This window comes from Trichosurus vulpecula, chromosome 7 (genome assembly GCF_011100635.1).
Source record: "Trichosurus vulpecula isolate mTriVul1 chromosome 7, mTriVul1.pri, whole genome shotgun sequence".
In the NCBI taxonomy this organism is placed as follows: domain Eukaryota; kingdom Metazoa; phylum Chordata; class Mammalia; order Diprotodontia; family Phalangeridae; genus Trichosurus; species Trichosurus vulpecula.
In genome coordinates this window covers 268,707,734-268,733,633 of record NC_050579.1, presented here as the reverse complement: position 1 = coordinate 268,733,633, position 25,900 = coordinate 268,707,734, and positions in this window count along the sequence as shown.

Genomic DNA, 25,900 nt, shown 5'->3' with positions numbered 1-25,900 from the left:
TGGACCTCCTTTTCCATTTGGTTAATTCTGCCTTTTTAAAGCATTCTTCTTATTGGCTTTTTGGAGGTCTTTTGACATTTGGGTTAGTCTGTTTTTAAGGTGTTATTTTCTTCAGTATTTCTGGGGTTTTTTTTGCAAGTCATTGACTTGTTTTTCATGGTTTTCTCTCATCACTCTCATTTCTCTTCCCAATTTTTCCTCTACTTCTCTAACTTGCTTTTCCAAATCCTTTTTGAGCTCTTCCGTGGCCTCAGACCAATTCATATTTTTCTTGAAGGCTTTTGATGTAGGCTCTTTGACTTTGTTGACTTCTTCTGGCTGTATGTTTTGATCTTTGTCAGCAAAGAAAGATTCTGTAGTCTGAGTCCGAGTCCTTTTATGCTTCTTTCTCGTTTTCCCAGCCAATTACTTGACTTTTGAGCTTTTTATTAGGGTAAGATTGCTTTCAGAGTAGAGAGTGCTTTGTCCCAAACTTCAGGGGTTCTGCACTGCAGTTTTGAGAGGTAGTTCTATTCTGAGGTGGTATGATACTCCTCTCCTGGCCTTTGCTCTGGTCTCCACAGCCAAAACAAAGCTCTGGCACACCAGCTCTCCTCCTTCCCCAAGAACCACCAATCAAGATTGCGACCCAGATCAAAGCAGGGCAAAGCAAGAGAATCTTGCCTCTGAGCCAGCAAAGTGGTCCCTGCACTCCTGTTCTGATCCACTGCTTGATTCTTCCCACTGCGTGGGCCTGGGGCTCAGGAAGCAGCTGCAGCTGGAGCTCTGGAAGCAGCCGCCAGAGCTTTCTGCTGCTGCTCCTGCTGCATCACCTCCTGTTGCACCACCTCTGCCACCCCCTATGCTGGGGCAGGACCGTGCACTTCTCTCACCCAGATGCAGCAGTTTTGCCACTGACCTGCTCCATTGCCATTGGCGGTTGCGGGTTGAGAAGTCTGGGAGCTGCCACAGCTCAGCGATTCAGGGCCCTGAGGCCTGCTCTGCCCAGTCTAGTCCTGCATGGTCTACTCCTGGCCTGGTCTTTCCTGGTGGGGCCCATGCTGGGCTGCACTCTGCTCCCAGTATGGTGTGATAGACACTTCCCAGCCACCATCCAGGCCATCTTGTGCTGGAGACTTGTTTTACTCTGTCATTTCATAGGTTCTATAGCTCTAGAATTTGTTTAGAGTCATTTTTACAGGTGTTTGGAGGGGTTTGGGCGAGACCCTGCTTTTATTTGGCCGTCTTGGCTCCACGCCTCCCATTGTCAACAGTAATAGAGTGAAAGAACTTTCCCATTGGGAGAGAGATTAACCCAGCTCAAGTAACAGAGTTCTAGATCTCACCCCGGGGGAAACTCCCTGAAGAGCCTAGGAAGCTGAGGAAAGGGACATGGTGGAGAGGGCCAGCTCTTCTCATTTTCTTCCAGAGCCTTTTACTTCAGTAACATGAAGGGAAATGGGCCTCTTCCATCTTGCTCCTTGAAGCTGCAAAGCAAAAAGGCCCAAAGTTTGAAGTGTTAAGAGTCCAAAAGACACTGAAGTAGGCTGAAGCTGTCTTCCTCCCCCTAATTCTTTCCTGCCTCTCGTGTAGGGTAGGGCCTTCATCTCCGCCAATAAGGAAAGCGTCCCAAGCCGGTGGGCTTTGGGACAGGGGTTACATATAAATAACCAAAATGAGATTCAAAAATATTGCCCACGATCACAATCTAGTATACAGTGAACCCCAGGTTTGCCCCTGCTCTTTCCACTACATTATACTGTGGAATGAATAAATGAATGGTCATTAATTAATCGCTTCACATGTACCAGACATTTACTAGTCACAGGAGATACAAATTCAAAAAATAAAGGAGTTTCTTTTCTACTAAGGAAAGACAATACATATATAGGAGTGGTGAGGAAGGAGGGGTATTTTGGTGCAAGAAGTCATTGGGATGGTGAGCAGAATCACAATTGATACAAAAGTGGAATCTAGAAGAGGTGATAAAAGAAATATTGAAATGAGGGAAAGTTTCACAGAAGAGGCACTTGAAGTCAGCCTGGAAAGAAGAACAAGAATTGAAGGAAGAGAAATATGAGGGAGGAAGTTCTAGGCCTAGAGAATAACCTGGGCTAGTACACATAAGAAATTGAGGAGGAAGAATAGGATGTGACACAGCTAATCACCTTTTTAAACACACAGGCACACACACATTAATTCACTTCATTAGATAAATAATCACCTCACAATGTTTGTGCAGCAGTTACGTGGGCTTATTTCTGCCATCCCACCACTACCCAAGGACCTAAAGGTGACTATCTCCTGGATAACATTGACCAAACCCTTGTAGAAAGTTATCTTCTTAGTTTTTACTCTTAAATCAGTTTTTTTTTTTTTTGAGAGTAAAAGCAGTACAAGGTGTGAGCATTTATGTAAGGTAGCAAGTCACAGAGGGCTCAATAAGACCCAGCAGCCCAGAGGCTAGTGATGTCCAGTTTAGAAACAAACCTAGCATAGGGCCTTGCACATATTTGGCATTTGATACAAGTTTGTGCCGTTGAATCATAGTTGCAATGAGATCCCTGTACTGTGTGAAGTCCTTGAATCCAGTGTGCTATTTGTCTTGGGTCCTTTTTTCTGCATCCTTCAAGTTTATATTCTTCACTCCTAGTCCTAACTCAGGTTACTGATTTTCTGCAATCCAAAAATTATGTCTTTTTGTTGGTCCCAATTGTATGTTGAAGTTAACTTCTTTTTTTCAAATGTTGCCTTGGGTTTTATCTAATGAGAAGTGGTCAATGAAGTGTGTGCTCAAACAAATCCAATTATATCAGAGATATCCCTTGATCTGGCCCAGGAAGTGCAGCGAGTGACTGACCACATCCATGATTGTGACTGGATTCTTATTTTTTTGATTCTGAAAGTGAGATGGACCCCACAAAGTAGTTAGAGTCATAGAGATGTAACTTTCTTACCCCCTTCTGAGATGCACGTCCTCCTTCCAATCCACAGAGACAGCGTTTTCATCACAAGGACCTCTTCTCTCATATAAGGAGATTTGTAGGGGTAAGAATTTAATTGGTTCTTGAATTTCAGGCTGTGGCAGATCAAGCCTCTGATACTGTCTGAAATGGTAAAGGGAGTTTCTATTGGCTCCCAGCACAGGTGGGGTGGTCAGGAGCTGAATCTTTATACTAGTCTGCTAATGCTATAATCCCTCATTCAGTGCTCTGGGGTCTCTGAAGAGGAGTTGGTGCTTTCAAGACAGCTCTAGGACTGGGGATGTCAGGATGGCTTTAGAGAGACTTCCTACTGCCCAGACTCTAGTTCACCTTTTCTTCAGTTTCCTAGTGACCAACTCTGGTAAGATTTCACTTTCCTTCTTCCACAGGGTCTGCACTATTAAGAGTTGGACTGAGCTGGACTGGGCTGCTGGGCTTGGGGAAAATGATCAGTCAGAAAGTCTTAATACAATATTTACCATCTGTTTTGGGGAGATGCATGCAAATTACAATTTTGTGGGGTGTTATCAAGTAGGTTTGGAGGGATATTATTCATTAGATAATCACACAATCCCAGAATTAGATTTTAAGTTCCCCTACTGTGTCAGGAATGGTTTGAGCTTTCATGCGACTTTTAAAATGGCAGATGGTCAAGAAACTAATAGAAGACCCAAAACTTTAGGCCTCATTGACCTGCTTCCTTTGGACAGGACTAAGACATCATCTCAGTGCCTTGCCATCCTCTAAATGACTGAAGGAAATTTCATATCATTGCCACGTGTCGTATTCAGTGTATGAGTATATGGAAGGAAGGCTTCATACGTGAAGCTAGCAGAGTTTTGCCCTGACCAAGTCACTCAGCCCATTAGCCAAAAGACCCTTTGTTGAGACTGTGTTGGCTGATTAACTGGGAGTTCATTGTTAGTTTGTGAAATGACCTGAAGGTTTTGTATGGCCTCTGCGACAAGATCTCAATAACTCTGTACCTGCTGCCTGTGTCTGAGCACCAAACTTGAGCTTACTTTTCAGAACTGTGCCACTCAGTTTAAGTATGCAGGAGAGCTTAAGCCCCTCCTTTAATCAAAGTATTTTGCAAATACTTTGCTCCAAAGGTAGTTTTGAACTCCTCTCTCTGGAATTAGTCCTCCAAGCATCTAAGGGACTGGTCAGTCCCATCCCCATTTTATAGATGTTGACTATGGGAGCTAGTAATGTCACTTAATGTGTCCCCAGAATCATTGAAATGGACAGAGAGGAGTGGAGCTGGGACCTGGCCAGAGGCTCAAGAATCCCTCAACTCCTCTAATTAGCCCCTAATTTTGTACCCCCCAAGTGACTGTTTATAGGCTTCCTGTGAATGCTTAGAATTTCGCATATGTTTTTAAATTCCCAGCAACGTCAAGCCCTGTTCATATCAGGCGCTCAGTAAGGTTGAATATTCAGTGGTTTCTTTTGTGCTAACCTTCCCAAGGGGAGAAATGGAGCCCCTATTCTTTCTGTAAAATAAACTCTTAGCTATAGTGGAAACAAGACTTGATGGAGTCAGGAAACCTTGGTTTCTGCCACTAGTGGCATGAATTTCAGAAAGTTACTTTTCACTTTCAACCTCATTATTCTCTCCTGTAAAAAACAGGGGATTGGAGGCATTTTCTCTAAGGAGTTTTCCTGTTCTGAAATGTTAAATATTTCATTACCCTCTCCCAATCTCTGTCTTGACTCCCTACTGCTTCATCCCCATCTCACTGAGAGGAAGGATTCGTATACTTTTTGGCTTTGGGACGTACCAAGCAAGCATTAGATGTATTCAGGGGCAATACATTAGAAGTATTCAGGGTTGGAGTCCCAGTAAGAATCTTTTTGATTAAAACATCTGTTAAGCACTGGCCATGTGCCAGGGAAATTCTGGAGATACAGAAATGCTAGGGGTGGAAGGGAAACATGCACACTGACAAGTAAAGGCAAAATGTATACAGGGCAGACCCTAAGTAACTGTTTGTAGAAGACCTCTAAGAATTGGGATGATCAGGAAATCAAGGGGTTTAGATGATATAATTTGAGGTAAGATGTGAAGGGATCTGTGAATTCCAAGAGACATTAGTAGATGAAGAGACAATTTCCAGTAAGAGAGGCAAACGGCAAAAGGAAGGAGATTGGAGATAGAGTATCTTGTATGGGAAACAGCAAATAATCTAGTGGGACTACACCACAGACTAAATGAGAAAGAATAATCTGAAATCATTCTAGATAGATAAATTGGAACTAGATTGGAAAGGTCTTCAAAGGTCAAATAGAGGGTCTTGTATTTTATTCTAGAGGCAAAAATGGGGAGCCAACCGAGATTTTTGAGGAGGGTAGTGTCAAGTTCAGAGTGGCAGCTGTGCAGAGGATGGATTGAAGGGGAAAGACTAGAGTTATAGAGACCAATTTTGAAGTTCTTGTAATAAGTTGTCTTGCAGCAAGAGTTAGAATAGCCTGAATTTTGATATGTTTGATTAATATTCAAAGTGCATTTGATAAAACCATTTCCTAAGGTCCATTGTCCATATAGTTTCTGATGGTCCAAATCAGGGCTGTCCAACCTTAGGTTTTTATTGAAACAATAGACAATATATTTTCATTTGCCATTTTATTGAGAGCTCTGCAGTAGCTCAGCTTCATTTGCTAAAGCATTTATGTAACTTTCTATGCTTGCAGGCAGGCCGCATACATCACATTGTGGGCCGCATGTGGCCTGCAGCATTTTGGACAGCCCTGGTCCAAACTATCCCTCTCAAACAAGGTTTCCAGGGAACTGATGAAATTCCCCCCAACTCAGAGTTATGGTGGCTGAAATCCTGGTGCAAGCTACCTACTATAGGTGACTCCACTATCTTTCATCTCACTTTCATCTTTCCTTTGCAATCTGACTTCCAACCTCATCATTCAACTGATAGAGCTCTCTCCAAAGCAATTAACTGTCCAGATTTATTTAACTTTTCTCAGTTCTCACACATCACAATTTCTCTGTGGCCGTTGATGCTGTTAGTCACCACCTTCTCCTTGATATTCTCTTCTCTCTAGGATGTCATGATATTTCTGTTTCCTGGTTCTCCTCTTAACTCTCTGACATGTCCTCCTCAGTCTCCTCAGGTCACCCCCGCTAATCATCGATGCTCTCCTAAGGGTATGTCCAGACCCTCTTCTCTTCACAGTCTGTACTATCTCACTTGATGATCTTATCACCTCTATGTAGATGATCCTCAGACCTATCTACTCAAGCCTACCATCTGTCCTGACCTCCAGTTTCACGTCTATAATTCCGTATTGGAAATCTTGAATTAGATGTCCTGTAGCCATCTTAAATTAATATGCCCAAAATTGAACTTATTATTTCTCCCTAAACCTTCCCATCTTTATAATTTTCCTATTACTGTGGAGGACACCACCATCCTCCTACAGTCCCCTAGTGTCATCCTCAATTCTTCACTCTCTTTTGTCCCGCCATATGCAATCACCCGCCAGGTCCTGTTGATTCTACTTTTCTAACACCTTTTATCCATTCCCCCTTCTTCTTTCTGACACTGCTACCACCTTGGTGCAGGCCCACATTACCTGTTGTCTGGACTGTCAGAGCCTTCTAGTTGGTCACTGTCTCAAGTCTCTATTCCAGTCCACCCTCCACTCAACTCTTATATTTATCTTCCTAAAGCACAAATGTTACCTCCTCAATCCCAAACAATGACTTCAGTGGCTTCCTATTACTTCTAGATTCAAATATTAAATTATCTATGATTCAAAATTCTTCATATCCCAGCCCCTCCTACCTTCATATCCTTTTAATACATTACTTTCTTCCACATAATTGTTAATCCAGTGACATTCATCTCTTTTGTTCTCTCTAGAAAACATTCTAATTCTGATTATGCATTTTCACTGGTTCTCCCTATGCCTCTAATTATCTCTGTTTCTCTTCATCACTATCTTTTGCCTTCTCTGGCTTCATTCAGGTTCCAACTAAAGTCCTACTGTCTACCCAGAAACATCTTATTATCCACCCCCTTAATGCTAGTGCTGTCCCTCTGGTGTTTATCTTCGATTTGTCTTTTTATTTTAATTAATATACTGATTTTTTAAATTACATGTAAGTTTTTTTTAAACTCTCATTTTTTACAATTTTGAGTTCCAAATTCTCTCCCACCCTCCCTTTCCTCCTCTACCATTGAGAATACAAGCAGTTTGATAAAGGTTATACATGCGCAGTTATGTAAAACATATTTCCATTTCAGTCATTGTTGTGAAAGAAAGCACAGGGAAAAACCCCAAGAAAAATAAAGAACATGAAATAATACTAGGCTTTGATATGCATTCAGATTCCATCTACTCTTACTCTGGAAGTGGATAGAATTTTTTATGATTGGTACTTCATAATTATATTAAATCTTTATATTGACAGGAATAGATAAGTCATTCACAGTTGATCATCACACAGTATTATTGTTACTGTCCTGGTTCTGCTCACTTCACTTTGCACAAGTTCATAAGTCTTCCCAGGTTTTTTCTGAAAGCATTCTGCTCATCATTTCTTACAACATGATAGTATTCACTAACCATCATATACCAGAACTTTTTCAACCATTCTCCAGTTGATGGGCTTTTCCTCAATTTCCATTTCTTTGCTACCACAAAAAGAGATGCTATAAATAATTTTGTACAAACAGGTCCTTTTTCTTTTTTTCTTTGATTTTTTTAGTTACAGATTTATTAGTAATTGCTGAATCAAAGGATATGGGCAGTTTTATAGCCTTTTGGGCATAGTTTCAAATTTCTTTTCATAATGGTTGGATTATTTCACAATTCTACCAACAGGGCATTAAAGTTCTGGGCTAAGTGATTTCCTCCTTGAAGATGGGGCCAGTGATAAGCAGTGAGATAACAGAAATAAAAAGCAGAATTTTGAAGCTAAAAGAAATGAAGAGAAAAAAATTACTCTAAGGGGGACTGAAATCATTGTCCTATATGAGGGATTTGTACCTTTTCGCACCTTGGTGATTCTTAGTGCAAGGTCAGGTCCCTCACTGTAACCCTAAGTAACCTTCTTCAGTTGAATTGAGCTTTGAACGCCTCTTGATACTCCTTTCAGTCTTAAAAAATAAAATTACATACTTCTTTTCACATTCACAGGCACATCCCCTCACTTAGAGAAAAGTTGTGTTGACAACAAAACAATCATCTCTCCCTCAGATATCTCAGGTTGGCCTGATGGTCCCCCAGGTGGTGGGTATGATGATGCTGAAGAATTACCTGGGTCTGAAATTGCCCTTGTTATCCTGAGGAATGAGGAAGGTTCTCTGGGGCCTACTGATGCATGGGATGAGTGCAGGGAGTCGCACACAGGTGAGTGGTTCCCAACAGATTTATCGAACTGGTCAGCGAAATCTCCAGCTATGGGTGAACTTATTTTGGAAGATGAAGAGGTGGCCCTATGTGCACATACATCCGTGTGTAAATACACACCTGTCTATATACAGATATGCTTGTCTATTTATATGTATGCATACATGTATGTGCACATATATATATGTGCTTACATATATTCAAGAGTATAGATATTCTCTATGTGGATATACATATGTGTGTATCTATCTATCTATCTATCTATCTATAGATATCTATCTATATATAAATATGACAAAAAATTTTGTTAGTACATTGAGAATTTTCTGCATTGACATTTTTCAGAAATATACCTGGACAATTGTACCCACAACGATGTGACTAAGCAACTAAATAAACAGGCTCTGGGGTTTTGCAGCTGCCTCCTTCAGGCCCCTATTCACTTTGACTCCAACCCACCCTCAATGTAAAGAGAAGCAATTCCAAAGCTTTCTCCCAGTCCTGGCCATTCCTTCTTATCGATGGTGCAACAGGACTGAGAAAAGACTCTACACAGGCCTTGAAGGTGGCATTGTTTTCCCCCACGTGTACCACCACCAAAGACTCCTTGATTTTCTTTAGACACAGGTACAAATTCATCTCCACTTTTCTGGTTCTAGGTCAGTCTTGTGAGTTGTCCTCCAATGTCCTCTGAGGAACTGTGGTATGATGAAGCTGAGATTGATGTCCCTCAGATGTCAATTTAAGACCCTCAGCTAAAAGCAATCTCTTTTTTTGTTTGTTTTTTTTGTCTGATAATTTTTTTTATTTAGTTTTCAGCATTGATTTTCACGAGAGTTTGAATTACAAATTTTCTCCCCATTTCTACCCTCCCCCCCACTCCAAGATGGCGTATATTCTCGTTGCCCTGTTCCCCAGTCAGCCCTCCCTTCTGTTACCCCACTCCCCTCCCATTCCCTATTCCCTTCCTTTCTTGTAGGGCAAGATAAATATCTACATCCCATTGCCTGTGTGTCTTATTTTCTAGTTGTAGGCAAAAACTTTTTTTTTTGTTTTTGAACATCTGTTTTTAAAACTTTGAGTTCCAAATTCTCTCCCCTCTTCCCTTCCCACCCACCCTCTCTAAGAAGTCAAGCAGTTCAACATAGGCCACATGCGTATCATAATGTATAACCCTTCCACAATACTCATGTTGTGAAAGACTAACTATATTTTGCTCCTTCCTAACCTATCCCCCTTTATTGAATTTTCTCCCTTGGCCCTATCCCCTTTCGAAAGTGTTTGCTTTTGATTACTTCCTCCCCATATCTGCCCTCCCTTCTATCATCCCTCCCCTTTTTATCTCCTTCCTCCTTCTTTCCTGTGGGGTAAGATACCCAAATGAGTATGTATGGTATTCCCTCCTCAGGTCAAATCTGATGAGAGCAAGATTCACTCATTCCCCCTCACCTGCCTTCTCTTCTCTTCCTATAGAACTGCTTTTTATTGCTACTTTTATGTGAGATAATTTATCCCATTCTATCTCTCCCTATCTCCCTCTCTCAATATATTCCTCTCTCATCCCTTAATTTGATTTTATCTCTTTTAGATATCTTCCCTTCATCTTCAACTCACCCTGTGCCCGATCTCTCTCTCTCTCTCTCTCTCTCTATATATATATATATATATATACACACACACATACATACATACATATATACATACATACACACTCACATATACATATATATACATAAACATGTATATATATATATATATATATATATATATATATATATATATATATATATATATATATGCATATTCCCTTCAGCTACCCTAATACTGAGGTCTCATGAATCATACACGTCATCTTTCCATGTAGGAATGTAAACAAAACAGTTCAACTTCAGTAAGTTCCTTGCAATTTCTTTTTCTTGTTCTTTTTCTTGATTACCTTTTCATGCTTCTCTTGATTCTTGTGTTTGAAAGTCAAATTTTCTATTCAGCTCTGGTCTTTTCACTGAGAAAGCTTGAAAGTCCTCTATTTTATTGAAAGTCTAAATTTTGCCTTGGAGCATGATACTCAGTTTTGCTGGGTAGGAGATTCTTGGTTTTAATCCTAGCTCCATTGATCTCTGGAATATCATATTCCAAGCCCTTCGATCTCTTAATGTAGAAGCTGCTAGATCTTTGGTTATTCCGATTGTGTTTCCACAATACTCGAATTGTTTCTTTCTGGCTGCTTGCAGTATTTTCTCCTTGATCTGGGAGCTCTGGAATTTGGCGACAATATTCCTAGGAGATTTCTTTTTGGGATCTATTTGAAGAGGCAATTGATGGATTCTTTCAATTTCTATTTTGCCCTGTGGCTCTAGAATATCAGGGCAGTTCTCCTTGATAATTTCTTGAAAGATGGTATCTAGGCTCTTTTTTTGATCATGGCTTTCAGGTAGTCCAGTAATTTTTAAATTATCTGTCCTGGATCTATTTTCCAGGTCAGTGGTTTTTCCAATGAGATATTTTACATTGTCTTTCACTTTTTCATTCCTTTGGTTCAGTTTTATAATATCTTGATTTCTCATCAAGTCACTAGCTTCCACTTGCTCCAATCTAATTTTTAAGGTAGTATTTTCTTCAGTGGTCTTTTGGACCTCATTTTCTATTTGGGTAATTCTGCCTTTCAAGGCATTCTTCTCCTCAGTGGCTTTTTGGAGCTCTTTTGCCATTTGAGTTAGTCTATTTTTTAAGGTGTTGTTTTCTTCAGTGTATTTTTCAGTATTTTTTTGGGTCTTCTTTAGGAAGTCATTGACTTGTTTTTCATGGTTTTCTCTCATCCTTCTCATTTCTCTTCCCAATTATTCCTCTACTTCTCTAACTTGCTTTTCCAAATCCTTTTTGAACTCTTCCATAGCCTGAGACCAGTTCATGTTTTTCTTGGAGGCTTTTGTTGTAGGCTCTTTGACTTTGTTGACTTCTTCTGTCTGTATGTTTTGGTCTTCTTTGTCACCAAAGAAAGATTCCAGAGTCTGAGACTGAATTTGGGTGCGTTTTCACTGCCTGGCCATATTCCCAGCCAACTAACTTGACCCTTGAGTTTTTCAGCAGGGTATGACTGCTTGTAGAGTTTAGAGAGCTATGTTCCAAGCCTGGGGGGATGCGCCAGCTCTGCCACACTAGCACTCCTCCTTCCCCAAGAACCCCCAACCCGGAATGGACTTAGATCTTCAGCAGGCTCTTCACTCCTGTTCTGATCTGCCACTTAATTCCTCCCACCAGGTGGGCCTGGAGCCAGAAGCAACTGCAGCTGTAGTTCTGTAGCTGCTCTACCTCCTCTGCCCCCAGGGTGGTGGCCGAACTGCAAACTCCTTCCTAAACCCTGTCCGCAGCAGCTTTTCCCACTAACCTTCTCTGTTGTCTTTGGTGTTTGTGGGTTGAGAAGTCTGGTAACTGCTGCAGCTCACTGATTCAGGGCACTAGGGCACATTCTGCCCGGCTCCTTGTCTGGTTGGTCTGCACCGCCCACACTGGGCTCTGCTCTGCTGCACTCCCAGCTCCTGCGGGATAGACCTCACCCAGAGACCATCCAGGTTCTCCTGGGCTGGAGCCCTGCTTCTCTCTGCTCTATTGTGGGTTCTGCAGTTCTAGAATCGGTTCAGAGCCATTTTTATAGGTTTTTGGAGGGGCTTGGCAGGGAGCTCACGCTAGTCCCTGCTTTCCAGCCGCCATCTTGGCTCCACCTAAAAGCAAGCTCTTAATTAAAGTTTACTGAATTAAATTGGAGTAGAATCAGTTTCATGTGACACTTGAAATAGTTTTAGAATTCACCTGCCCTCAAACACTGTATCCTGAGAGGACAGGGCTGAATGTTTCCTCTTCACATGTGGTGAACACCTCTCTGCTATCCTGAACTCATCCACCAGGCTGAGATTTTTGCCTCTATCAAAAGTGCTTCTAATTCAGGACCTTTAATTCTGAAATTTCCTTCTTTTATCCTTCTTCTTTTCCCATGTCCTCACTCTTAAACCCTCCTTTACCTATGTCTTTTTCTCTAATCTCCTGATCTCTACCTTCTCTTCCAGTCCTTTACCCACAGTATGACTTCATTTGACCTGCTAACCTTCATCAATAAAATGGTCAGCCTTCTCAACTGTTCAGAAAATGTATAAGCAAAGACACTTTATGAAGAGTCCAGGCAGGTTCTCAGGACTATAGAGAGCACACCTCTTCAGAGAAGCACCTTCCCTTGTTGAATTACGAGACTATATAAGCCAGTCTTCTCACCTACTCCTCCAGACTAGGAGATCTCATGTTCACACTCATCTGGACAGAAGGCTTTGAATCCAGGATCCTAGTTCTTTTCAATTCTTTCTGCTGTCTTCCATAAGAGCCTCCCTTGATTCAGGGATGAATCCATGGCCCAATTTACATCATAACTCAGGTTTTTTTCAAATTATACCTCTGACCTAGCTGGTGAGAGAAATGATTACTAATAACCAACAATGGGGGAGATCCAGTTTTAACCCTGTCCTATTTCCTTGTTTGAAGCCCAGTCTGTGAAGGACACTACTGAACTCTGCCAATAATTTACCCCACCAACACCATCTTAACTAGGTGAATTCCTGCTCATTGTGTTCTACCCAGGTTTGGTTGAGGATAAATTCCTTGATTCAGTTGCCCAAGGCTGGGGGGTGATTTGGAAGTAAATGACATGGTTAAAGTCATATCCTCCAGGCCCTCATTTGAATAGTTCCTCCTCTTATTATAATATTCATTCTCTTTCATTACTTGTTAACCCACCAGAGTCACCTCAGGAACACCCACTCTTCCACGTTCATACAAGCATTGAGTGGGTTCCATAAGGGTTCTTTGGCATTAGAGAGGGTCACTGACCCCTTTTATTAATAATATGCTATTGTTATTAATAAAATGATTAATTATGAGTAATTATCTCTCAAATTTTTCAAATGTCACACTAGTTATAAGTTAAACTGAAAGTATTTTTATGAAGTTAAGTCATCCCACACCTCCTCCTCTTCCCTACCCCTTCTCACCCCTGTCCTACCTCCCTCTCCTACCTTACACAGGGTACTTTATTCATTGCTTTGTGAGATATCGTCCATTCATACATGTTATTCTTTCAATAAGCACATCTAAAGCCCCTATTCTATGCTCATAGATGCAATTCCTTCTCTGTCAATGATACTGAAGAATGGTCATTATAAAGTATGGCAAGTCACCAGAACCTCACACCTATAGCCAACCACATAGGACTTATGAGGTGCTTTCTTCTGGGGTGAGGTGTTGTAGAGTATGAGTTATGTACGTCTAGTCGTGGTTGAGAATAGTTGTTATTGTGCTGGTGCAGAGAGGCCTTGTTAACGCTTCTATCTGGCCCCCACCCTCACAATGGGCAACACCACTGTTTTCCCAGGTTGTTCTTCTTCCCTACCCCACCTCCTCACTGTCAGCCTTGGCTTTCTCTCTAGTCATTCCTTTGCCCCTGCCCCTGGGGAAGCTTTTTTTTTTCAAAACCATCAGGGAGAAGACAATGGGAAGGGAAAATGGATAGGATTGAAGTGAGGCAGACTTGCACAAAGTTATCAGCCTCACTATTTTTTCTAGAGTCATCCTAGTCCAGTGGCAAGACAAAAGTCAGGACAAATGGCCCAGGATGCAGTGGATGACTTTGGTGGCTTTGTCACTTAAATATAATTCTCACACTAGTCACCACATCTCTCTGTGATATCATTGGTCTTCTTTGAAGCTAAGGGTAAACAACTGCTCATGTAATTGGAAAGTTTTTTTTGATGAGGAATGTTATGCTTCCCTCACTGTGTACTCTGGGTTTATGTAAGTTATAGTAAACAAAATCATACATTTTCTTTTGTAGCCCATGCTCTGGAGCGCATTCCTTCAGCTCCTACTCACACTGGCAGGCCTCAGAGGGCAGATCCTTACTTGTCCTATTAGGGTTTTAGGGGCTTCTGAGGGGCTGCGGGGAGGGGGTTATCATAACAAACACTTAATAATGGTACCTGACTGTCTAATATTCAGTCAAATATTAAGTCAGAGGGGTGCACTTGATAACTTAAAGGTTTGTATGCAGCTTTGAGACTTCAGATTCCCCACCCCTGTACCAAGGTGATACAGAAAAAGTAGTGGGTACAAAACACAAGTCTGTGACATGCTCTTCCACAAGTACATGCAGAGTCCAGGAGAAAACCTACATAAGCTTAGAGATCACATGTGGCAAAGGATTTTATTGAAAGGCTCCTTCTGCCTTGAAATAAATCTTTTTACATCATTCCCTGGGTAGGAAGAAGGAGGAAGCAATTTATTCAGAAATGAATTTAATACAGTAGAAAAAGACACGAGTATAAATTTTTTTGAGGCAATTGGGGTTAAGTGACTTGTCCTGGGTCACACAATTAGTAAGTGTCTGAACCTGAATTTAAACTCAGGTTCTCCTTACTCTAGGATTGGTGCCCTATCCACTGTGCCTCTAGGCTGCCTCTGATTACACAGTTTTTGAAGAAACTTTGGGAGACATAGGATCATAGTTTTAGAACTGGAAGAGGATACAACCCTTTAATTATACACTTGAGTGTGAGAAACGTGGTTTTGGGGATCACTGGACTTCCCCAAATTGTGAGAAAAGGCAGCTTTGGGGATCACTGGACTTCCTAGGCAGGGCCAAAGTCCTGAGGAAGAACCCTGTGATAATCCTTAAGGAAGGCTGTGCAGACCACAGGACTCCCAGGGGAAGGCCAAGTGGTAGCCCCCCCACCTTAATCTGTGGGGATCACAGGGCTCCTAGGGGTCAGACCCTAAGGAAGACCCAAGTGATGGCCCCTTAGAACGGTGGTAAGATCACAAGGCTCCCAAGACAGGGCCAGAAGACCCAAGTGATGTGCCCTTAAGAAGGCTGTGCAGACCACAGGGTTCCCCAAGGGAATCCGGACCCGCAGGGGGGATCACAGGATACCCCAAGGCAAGATCCGGGAGTAAGCCTGAGACAAGCTTCTGCTGCTCATTGCTTCACTTCACTTGACCTTAGGAAGATCCATGTGATTTGCCCATTCTCACCCAAAGAACTCAGGACCAGAGTGGGCAAAGGAAAGCATTTTATTATGCTCCTCGAGAGAGCGGGTGTGGTGTTCACAGGAACACTCACACTGATACAGCTGCAGGAGCAGGGGTAACCATTCCCTCCACTCCTGCTAGAGTTATGGTTAGTTTACAATATTTATTTTTTACATAGTTTTCCAAGGTTATACAGTTTATATAGGTAGGATAATAAGGATACAGAAGCAAAAGTGAAGTTAATAAGATATTCCCTGTCTTAGTTTAGGATTAAACTACATTCTTTTACTTCCCCTACTTTCCCTCTGTAACATATGCAAATTATGCAAGTCAGTAGGCCTAGATTTTTGACCAAGACCAGACCCTAGATAAGCTTGAACTGGTTCAAATGGTTTGGCCTCTCTAATTCTCCTGACTGCCTTCTCAAAAAGCAAGCCCATGCGTACAAGCCTCTGACCTCTCACCTGACTGACCTTGAGGCCTGGTTTCTGCTAAAGCTGGGGTGGGGGAGAGTGGAAGTACATCTTTAGTTCTGTAGAAACAAAACTCCTCCTCCCATTTCTTTTTATTTTTATTTTTAGTTTACAACATTCGGTTCTACATAATTTTGAGTTCCAGATTTTCCTCCCTCCTTCCCCCCTCCCTCCCCAAGACAGCATGGAATCCTATGTAGCTTCCACGTATAACTTCACATTGAATTAATTTACACACTAGTCAAGTTATGGAGAAGAACTGTGAACAATGAAATGAATCATGTGAAAGAAGAAACAGGACCAAAAAAAAAAACAACCCAAAAACAAAAACAAAAGAGAGAAAAAGAAAAAAAAGGGGGGGGGGGCGTGGTGGAAAGGCTAGCATGAAGTGTGCCTCAATCTGCATTCATACTTCATAGTTGTTTCTCTGGATGTAGATAGCATTCTCCATCATGAGTACTTTGGAGTTGTCCTTGCACCTTGTGTTGCTGAGAAGAGCAAAGTCTGTCAGGGTTAGTCATCACAGAATCCATATATCTGTGGTTGTGTATAATGTTCTCCTGGCTCAGCTCCGCTCACTCAGCATTATGTCGTGTAGGTTTTTCCAGGTTGTTATGAAGTCCATATCATCCCCATTTCTTATAGCACAATGGTATCCCATTACCTTCATGTACCACAGCTTTCTCAGCCAATCCCCAATTGATGGGCATCCCTTTGATTTCCAATTCTTTGCTACCACAAAAAGAGCCGCTATAAATATTTTTGTACATATGGGTCCTTTCCTCACTTGTGTGATTTCTTTGGGATACAACCCTAGAAGTGGTATTGCTGGGTCAAAGGGTATGAACATTTTTATAGCCCCCAGATCTGCTAGGCCTGACTCTGGGAGAGTCGACCAGTATGTACTTCTACACCTGATTGTCCCAGTCCTATAGCATTTTAATATTTTACTATACAGCTCAGCTGATAGTTACACAGTATCTTATTGTTAACTGTTTTTTCCTATGGGATGATCATGTCTCTCCAACAATGTTTCTGAGGATTGGACCTTTGTCCCATCCAGCTCCTGAATTCCACAGTACCAAAAACAATTCTGCACACATGGAAACTGATCCAGATCAATCAATTGATTCTCCAGTGAATAATGATATTGATCTAGAAACCTTGTCTTATGAGCAACTACAGAATGGCTTAGGCAGTATATCTTTGCTATCAAAAAGATGGAATATTCAGCCCCCCTCCCCCTCAGATACAGCCCATATCAAAGTACCTTAGTCAATCCACAGTAATTTACTAATCAGTCCTTACTATGTGCTTGGTATTGTATTAAGCCCTGGCAATAGAAAGAAGGGCAAACACATTCCTTGCTTTCAAGAAGCTTTACAGTATAATAAAGGAAACAACATATAAATCATTAGATACATAGAAGATACACGCAGGGCAGAATGAAGGTAGCCTAGAAAGGAAAGCTTAAGCATTTGGCATGTCTCAAGAAGGCTTCATTTAGAAGGAAGTATTTGAATTGAGTCTTGAAGGAAGCTCAGCCTATCAAGAGGTGGAGGTAAGAAGGGTGAGCATTTCATGTAAGGAGTGCCAGAAAGCCAATCTTCAGGTGCAGAGATGGGGTATCATGTGTGAGGGACAGGAAACAGGTCTGTGTGGCTGAATGGTAGAGTGTGTGGAGAGGAAGAGTATATGAGAATTGGGGAAAGGTACAAGGAGGCCAAGTTGTGAAGAACTACGAAGAACAGAGGAGTTCTATTGGATCCTGGAGGTGAGAGAGAACTACAGGATTTTATTGAACATGGGCATCATGTGGGCAGCCAGGTGGTATAGGTTTTGAGTCAGGAAGACTCATCTTCCCGAAGTTCATACCTGGCCTCAGACACTTACAACCTGTGTGACCCTGGGCAAATCACTTAACTCTGTCTTGGTTCTTCAACTGTAAAATGAGCTAAAGAAGGAAATGGTACACCACTCCAGCATCTCTGCTAAGAAAATCCCAAATAGGGTCACAGAGAGTAAGACATGACTGAAAAACAATTTAACAGCAACAAAAATTTTATGGCGAAAGGTACACTCTAGAGCAGGGATGGGGAACCTGCTGCCTTGAGGCCACATGTAGCCTTCTAGGTCCTTGAATGCAGCCTTTTGGCTGAGTCTGAGTTTTACAGAATAAATCCTTTTATTAAGGGCACATGTTCTGTAAAGTTCACATTAAGTCAAAGGACTGCATTTGAGAACCGAGAAGGCCACGTCCGGCATTGAGGCCACAAGTTCCCCATGCCTGCTCTAGAATGATCACTTTGGCAGCCAATTAAAGGATAGATTGTCATGGGGAGAACTGATCAGAAGGCTTTGTAATAGTCCTGGAGATGGCTGAACTAGAGTGGTGTCTGTATTAGTGAAGAGAAGGCACCTGTGGAGATGCAAATAACAAGAATTTCTAACTAACTAGGTCTGTGGAGTAAGTAAGAGAGAGGGTTTAGGGACAGCACCAAGATTGTGGGTCTGAATGATTGGGATGGGGGTATTGTCTTCAATAGTAATAGGGAAGTTTGGAAGGGGGGTAAGGTATGTGAGAAGGAGAAATAACAGGAGATAATGAGTGTTATTTTGGACACATTGAGTCTGAGATGTCTATGGGACAGGAGGAAGGGTATATGAGACATCCACTCCCTGTGGGAATCTTTTATGTCTTGGAGAATTAACTCTGTTACGTCAGAGAATCTGCTGAGAAACTTGTGAGCTAGAGGTTGGAGTGGGGTGTGAGGGTGTCCTACAGAACCTTCTTAGAGAATATGTGACCCTTCCACAAATTTCTAATTTTGGCATCTCGATTTGGGATTTGACTTCAACCCAGGTCCTCTGATTGCAATCTATTTGGTCTCCAAGTCACTTCTTAAGCTTGCAGTGGATGAAGGGGATGTAGGAAATCTAGGAGCTTCCTAACCTGTTTGGATGGAGCATTAAGGGAGGATATTCACATAATAGGAGTTTCGAGGAGGATCCAGAGGCCACGCCCAAACTGATCTCACCCCAATTGTTGGATTTTTTTTTCTCCTATTTTCTTCCAGTTGAGAGGACAATATTGCCATCTACCACAAAAGGTACACTGCTCTGCCGCTCCCTTACTCCCCTTCTAACAACTCTGGGTTTATTTGGCAGCAGAAGCTTTCCCAGGGCCAAGGCTGCCCTTGTAGGATTCTTTCGCCTCTGAGGAGATCTGTTGTACCAGAATGCCGAGAAGCTGCGGAGAAGTTTGAGGGCTGTGGGTGGAGGTGGAATTATTTTGGGGGTCCACAGAATGTTCATTTTCCAGTTTGGAGATCTGGAAATCAGTCTCCATGAGGAAGGATGGTTCCTTCAGTGTCCTTTCATGGGCGTCCAGGACTATTCCAGTCCCTTCTACAGCACAGTTGATGGGGGGCGGTTCCCCAGTTGGAGGATCTTCAGGTGGAGGATGAGCCTCAGATTTCCCTCCTCTCTCCATACTAACCTCAGTGAGCTGTCCTGGGGAGTTTGACAACTTTTTCCCTCTTCCAGAGCCTTATGATTTTTCTTCTCCAAGGATGAATCATTAAGAGAGTTTCTGTGTATTTGAACTCTGGCATATGCTCTCAGATTGGGATCCTCTGCCTCATTTTAGGGGCCCTTCTCTTCCTGGTCCTCATCCTCCTAGGAATTCAGATGCACAGAGGGAGAATCCAGCAACGAGGTGGGCAACCTGTGGAGCACTGAATAATATGGGAAAGAGTGTGGGTGAGTGAAGGGAGGCAATGATGGGGATAGGGACTTTGGACAAGGCCAAAGAAAGTACTACAGGACTGGATTTGACCCATGTTTTGCTCTTTTTTTCAAGCCCCAAATAGCTCCAGGTGTCCTTGGCCCAGAAGAGGCTAAGCTGTGAGCACAGAGCTTGTGTTAGGTATGGGATTCCAACAAAGGTCATATAGTATGGGGCTGTGCAGCCATATTAGAACTAGGCAGTGGCCTGAGTGTGATCAGAAAACAGATTAAGGAGGGCCCCTAAGACAGATATATGTCAGGTGATGGTCTCAGGCCCAGAGTTTCTGATCCATGGCCTTTTGTCCCAGCTTTGTTCAGATATAGGGATTCTCTTTCCGAAGCTATGTACCAAAAGATTATTACTAGCTGACAGGGGACTAGGAGGACCTTCTGAGCATCTCAGGTATGTGTATCTTCTGCCCATCCACCTCACTAGGACACTCTGGACAGGAACTGTACGCTTTGGTCAGCATTAGAATTTATGGCCTTGGTATCTTCAGAAATCTCTGCCTACAATCTGCCTGCTGTGGTTCCCCCCACCTCATCACATTTTACTTTCCATTTCCCATTCTCTACATGGGCAGGCAGATACAACAGACTAATTCTGAACTCTGAGCTTCATCTCTAGGTGGAAAATGCCCAGAGCTCTGTGTTCTTTTGGCTCTGATGTTCTTTTGTTAGTCTAGGTCCCCCTGATTATAGTGACTACAAGTTCAGGATAGGAGCCTCATAATTTCAAGTCCAAAGATATGATGATTTCATTTTTCTAAGAGGATAGCCAACTCAATAGAATTGATTGACACCATTATAACATTCCCTATAAATCTGGAGCATTCTTTGTAAGAACAGAATTGGAGTAAAAAGCCTTGAATGTCCCTAAAAGTTAATAACATGAAGCTGTGGGTGAAACCCCCTTCCATACCTTTAGGAATTTTCCATACACATGAATTTTACTGATCCTTACCAGCAGAGCCACCTCTCTCCCAGGCCAACCTAGGGACCATGACTCACTAACAACCTGTCAGTTGTCTACACTTTTGCCCCTACTTTGCATGAAGAACAACACCCTTCTGTTAGGGCAACATTATCTATGACTTGCTGTAATTTTTAGAACATAGGTTGTTTTATGTTACTAATGTCTTGACAATCACGTTCTTTGCCAACCAAATATGGAGATGTCCAGGAAGGTGGGATAAGAGTTTCTATCACATTTGGGGGTCCCTTAGCCTCACCTAGAACACTTTGAGTAATCATCTTAAAGAGTGATTTTTTTTTATCTCATCACCAAAGGCTGGGAGGGCCTCCTGTTTAAGGCCGGCCTTCATGGTGTCAGAAGACATTGTGACATTGTTCTGAAGTTATTCAATAGACCCAATCTGGAATGCATGGGGGAAATGGGTTTTCTTTTCCTATTTGAATTTGCCCTGTCCTTCCTGTCATCATGGTCTCTTCTGGATGAGTTGAGAGACAAGCTTCCACACTCTACAGATGAAAATGAAGGGAAATGCCGAGCTGTACTTCCCCAAGTAATAGGAAAGGGCAGGCCTCAGATGCAAGGACTGATGTTTCCCAAGGAGTTTTTTGCCCTGGATGGCATCAGCTAAAATATTACTCTACTATCCTCATCTCCTCCCTAAGATACCTCCCTAAGATAAGATTTTAAGAATATTCTCAGTGGGAGGCGGATACTCTCTCTTTGACTCTAACCATGTGCTTGGGACATAGAGGTTTGGATTGAGACAAGGGGAATGATTCAAGGAAAGGGAGGAAGGGAGGCAGGTTTGGTTTGATAGGTGGCTAGGCCCCTGAGGGGGGAGGTAGGGCTTGCTTTCAGTTTCAGAATAATGATCAAAGAGGCATCAGAATCTGGAGGATAATCCAAGGAATCAGCTTACACTCTCTGGTGTATTCTTTCTCAGGGTCACTATCACCAGAGCAACATGAATTGAATTATGACAGGGTTGGAGGTTCTAGGCTGATTTCCTCCTTGAACCTGGGGTCAGTGATGAGCACTGAAGTAATAGTAACTGTGAGAGGGGAATTTTGAAATTAAAAGAAATGAAGGGAAAAATTACACTAAGGGGACTAAAATCATTGTCCTATGTGAGGGAGGGTTTGTCCCTTTTCCCACCTTGGTGAATCTTAGTGAAAGGTCAAGTCCCTAACCCTAAACCTAAATAGTCTTTCTCAGCTGAAAGCAGTTAGAACACCTCCTGATACTCCCTTCTATCTTAAAAACATACAATTACATATTTGTTTTCACGTTCACAAGTACATCACCCTCACTTACAGAAAAATCATTTTGAAAACAAAATTATCATCTGTTGCTCAGAAATCTCAAGTTGGCCTGATGATATCTGAAGTGATGGGTACGATGATAATGAAGAATTATCTGGGCTTAAAATTCCCCCTGTCACCCAGATGAATGAGGGAGTTACTCTGGGGCCTACTGATGCATGGGATGAGTACAGGGAGTCACACACAGGTGAGAGGTTCCCAACAGATTTATTGACCTGACAGGTGAAATTTCCAGCTATGGGTGAACTTATTTTGGAAGATGAGGGGGTGGCACTACATATGCATACACACATCTATATACACATATGCCTGTCTATTAAAATATATGCATACATGTATGTTTGCATACACACATGTGGTTTATCCTTGCAGGTGAATATATGTGTACATATATATATATACATATATATATGTATATACATAATTATGCATATATATGACAAAAATGTTTTGTTAGTATATTGAGAAGTCTCTGTATTGACAATTTTTCAGAAATATACCTCTGACAATTGTACCCACAACGATGTGACTAAGCAACAAAATGAGCAGGTCCTGGGATTCTGAAGCTGCCTCCTCCGGGTTCCCATACCCTTTGACCCTTTAACCCTAACCCACCCTCAATGTAAATAGAAGTCTTTCCATAGCCTTCTGTCAGTTCTGGACATCCCTGCTCCCTTTCCTGCCAATGGTGCATCAGGACTGAGAAAAGACTCTTTACCCTGGTCTTGAAGGTGGCATTCATTCACCAACCTGTACCACCACCAGAAGCTCTTTGCTTTTCTTTAGACATAGCTCCAAATTCAGCTCCACTTTCTTGCTTCTAGAACAGTCTCCTGAGGTGTTTGGGGGATCCACTGATTCCAGGTTGGGAGAAGATTACCTACCAATGTCCTCTGAGGACCTGGGGTATGATGAAGCTGAGACTGGTGTCCCTCAAATGTCAATTTAATACTGTCAGCTACAAGCAGTCTCTTAATAAATGTTTACTGAGTTGAATTGGAGTGGAATCAGTTTCCTGTGATACTCAAAGTAGTTTTAGAATTCACCTGCCCTCAAACACTATATCCTGAGAGGACAGGGCTGAGGGTTTCCTCTTCACATGTGGTGAACACCTCTCCAGTATTCTGAACTCTCCCACCAGGGTGAGATTTTTGCCTCTATCAAAATTTTTCTCCTTCGGGATCTTTAATTCTAAATTTTTTCTCTTTTATCCTTCTTCTTTTCCTATGTCCTCTCCCCTAATCCTTCCTCTATCTATATCTTTTCTCTAATCTCCTGATCTCTACCTTTTCTTCCAGTCCTTTACCCACAGTATGACTTCATTTGACCTGCCAACCTTCATCAATAAAATGGTCAGCCTTCTCAACTGTTCAGAAAATGTATAAGCAAAGACACTTTACGAAGAGTCCAGGCATGTTCTCGGAACTATAGAGAGCACGCCCCTTCAGAGAAGCACCTTCCCTGTTGAATTATCAGACTATATAAGCCAGTCTTCTTCTCTGCTCCTCCAGACATGGAGATCTCACATTCAGTCTCAGCTGGACAGAAGACTTTGAATCCAGGATCCTAGTCCTTTTCAGTCTCTTCTCCTATCTTCCATAAGAGCCTCTCTGGATTCAGGGATCAGTCCATTACCCAATTCACATCATGACTCGGGTTTTTGCTTTGACATTATACCCTTAACCTAGCTGGTGAGAGAAATGATTATTAATAACCAACTATGGGGGAGATTCAGGCTTTTTCTCTGTCCTATTTCCTTTTTAGAAGCCCAGTCTTTGAAGGACATTACTGAGCTCTGCAAAAATTTACCCCACCCAGACCATCTTATCTAGGTGAATTCCTGCTTCTCGTGTTCTGCTCAGATTGAGGAATTAGGAGTAGCAGGAGTAAGGCTTGTAGTGTTTGTAGTCATTGTAGTAGCAGTAGAGGTGGTAGTGGTGGTGGTAGTAGTGACGGCCATAGTGGATAGTGGTAGTAGTAAGAGTGGGGTTGGTGGTGGTTGCAGCAACAGTAAGGGTCATAATAATGGCAGTGGTAATAACTTTACAGTAGTGCTCTTGGTATCGGTGCTGGCAGTAGCAGTGATAGTACTAGATTCAGTAGTAGTAGTGATGGAAGGAGTGCCTTCAGTGAGGGTCGGTCACATTTATATAGCACTTTACCGTTTCCAGAGTCTTGTCTTTAATGCACTACCGATTATCTGTTTGGGTTCCCGTCACCGCCCTCAGAGGGAGCTGCCATTATAATACCCATGTTACAGATGAAGAAATGAAGCTCAAAACAAGTCTTCATTGTCGTAATATTCCTTGAACAGACTTCCTGAGAGCACACAGAAACTTCTATACGGCAATGGGAGGACTTATATGAGTGTTAACTACATAGATTACCAAGACAAGCATAATGCCTTTACAGGGGCTAGGCATTTAACAAATGTTTGCTGAATTTCATCATAGTTTCACTGAAATCCCTCTGATGAGTTCTTGAATCCAGTGCCCACTTGGCCCAGGATTCTTTTTACTGCATCCTCAAAAAAACCACATTTTCACCTCTGAGGTCTCAGTCCAAGCTAGGTTTATTCATTGTCCCCAGACCTCAAAAAATATGTCTTTTTGTTAGTTGTTTGCTGAACTAAACCTTGCTCTCTGTATCCTCACAGATATTGCCTTGTCTATCTTTAACAAGATATGAGTGTGATGCTTGATGCTTATCAGCTGTGTGACCTTGGGCAAGTCACTTAACCCTGACTGCCTCACCTCCTCCCTCAAAAAATAGATGAGTGTAGTGTGTATGTATGTATGCATATATGCATATATGTGTGAGTATATACATACATATATACATACATATACATGCCTACATACACATATATACATGTGTACATATACATGCACACATCAGTCTGATTATATCAAAAATGCACCAAGCTTTGGCCCATACAGTGAGCGGTGACTGACAAAAATATCAATAATTAATACTAAATTAATGTTGATATGTTGATAAAGGAATGTAAGACAGCCTCCACATGGGAGTGACAGCAACACATATATTTCAATGTAACTTTCTTCTAACCCTAGAGACATTTCTCTGACTCTTAAAGATAGATCTCCGCTTATGGAAATTTCCATCACTCATATAAGTAAATGTTCAGGGGCAAAAATTTAATTGGGTTTCGTATTACAGATGGTAGCAGATCAAGTCTCTATATTGTTTGAAACAGCAATGGGAATTTCTATTGGCTCTCAGCATATGTGGTATAGTCAGAAGTTAGATAATTTTATTTTCCTCCTGTTGCTGAATATTCCTCATTCACTGCTCTTGGGTGGCTTTAGAAAGGTTGGTACTTTTATTTTTTCTTACTTTTGAGATTTTTTTAATTTTTGTCTACAACGCTCGGTTCTACATAATTTTGAGTTCCAGATTTTCTTCCCCTACCTCCACCCCTCCCTCCCCAAGACAGCGTAAATCTTCTACATATAACTTCAAATTGAACTTATTTACCCAATAGTGAAGTTGTAAAGGAGAATTATGACCAATGGAATGAATCATGAGAAAGAAAAAAACAGAACCAAAAAAACCCCAAAACAAAAACAAAAGAGGAAAAAAAAAACAAGGGGAAAAACAAAAGGCGAGCATAAAGTGTGCCTCAATCTGCATTCAGACTCCATAGTTTTTTCTCTGGTTGTAGATAGCATTCTCCATTGTGAGTCCTTTGGAGTTGTCTTTGCACCTTGTATTGCCGAGAAGAGCAAAGTCTGTCAGGGTTAGTCATCACAGAATCCATATATCTGTGGTTGTGTATAATGTTCTCCTGGCTCAGCTCCGCTCACTCAGCACTATATCGTGTAGGTTTTTCCAGGTTGTTATGAAGTCCATATCATCCCCATTTCTTATAGCACAATAGTATTCCATTACCTTCATATACCACAGCTTGTTCAGCCA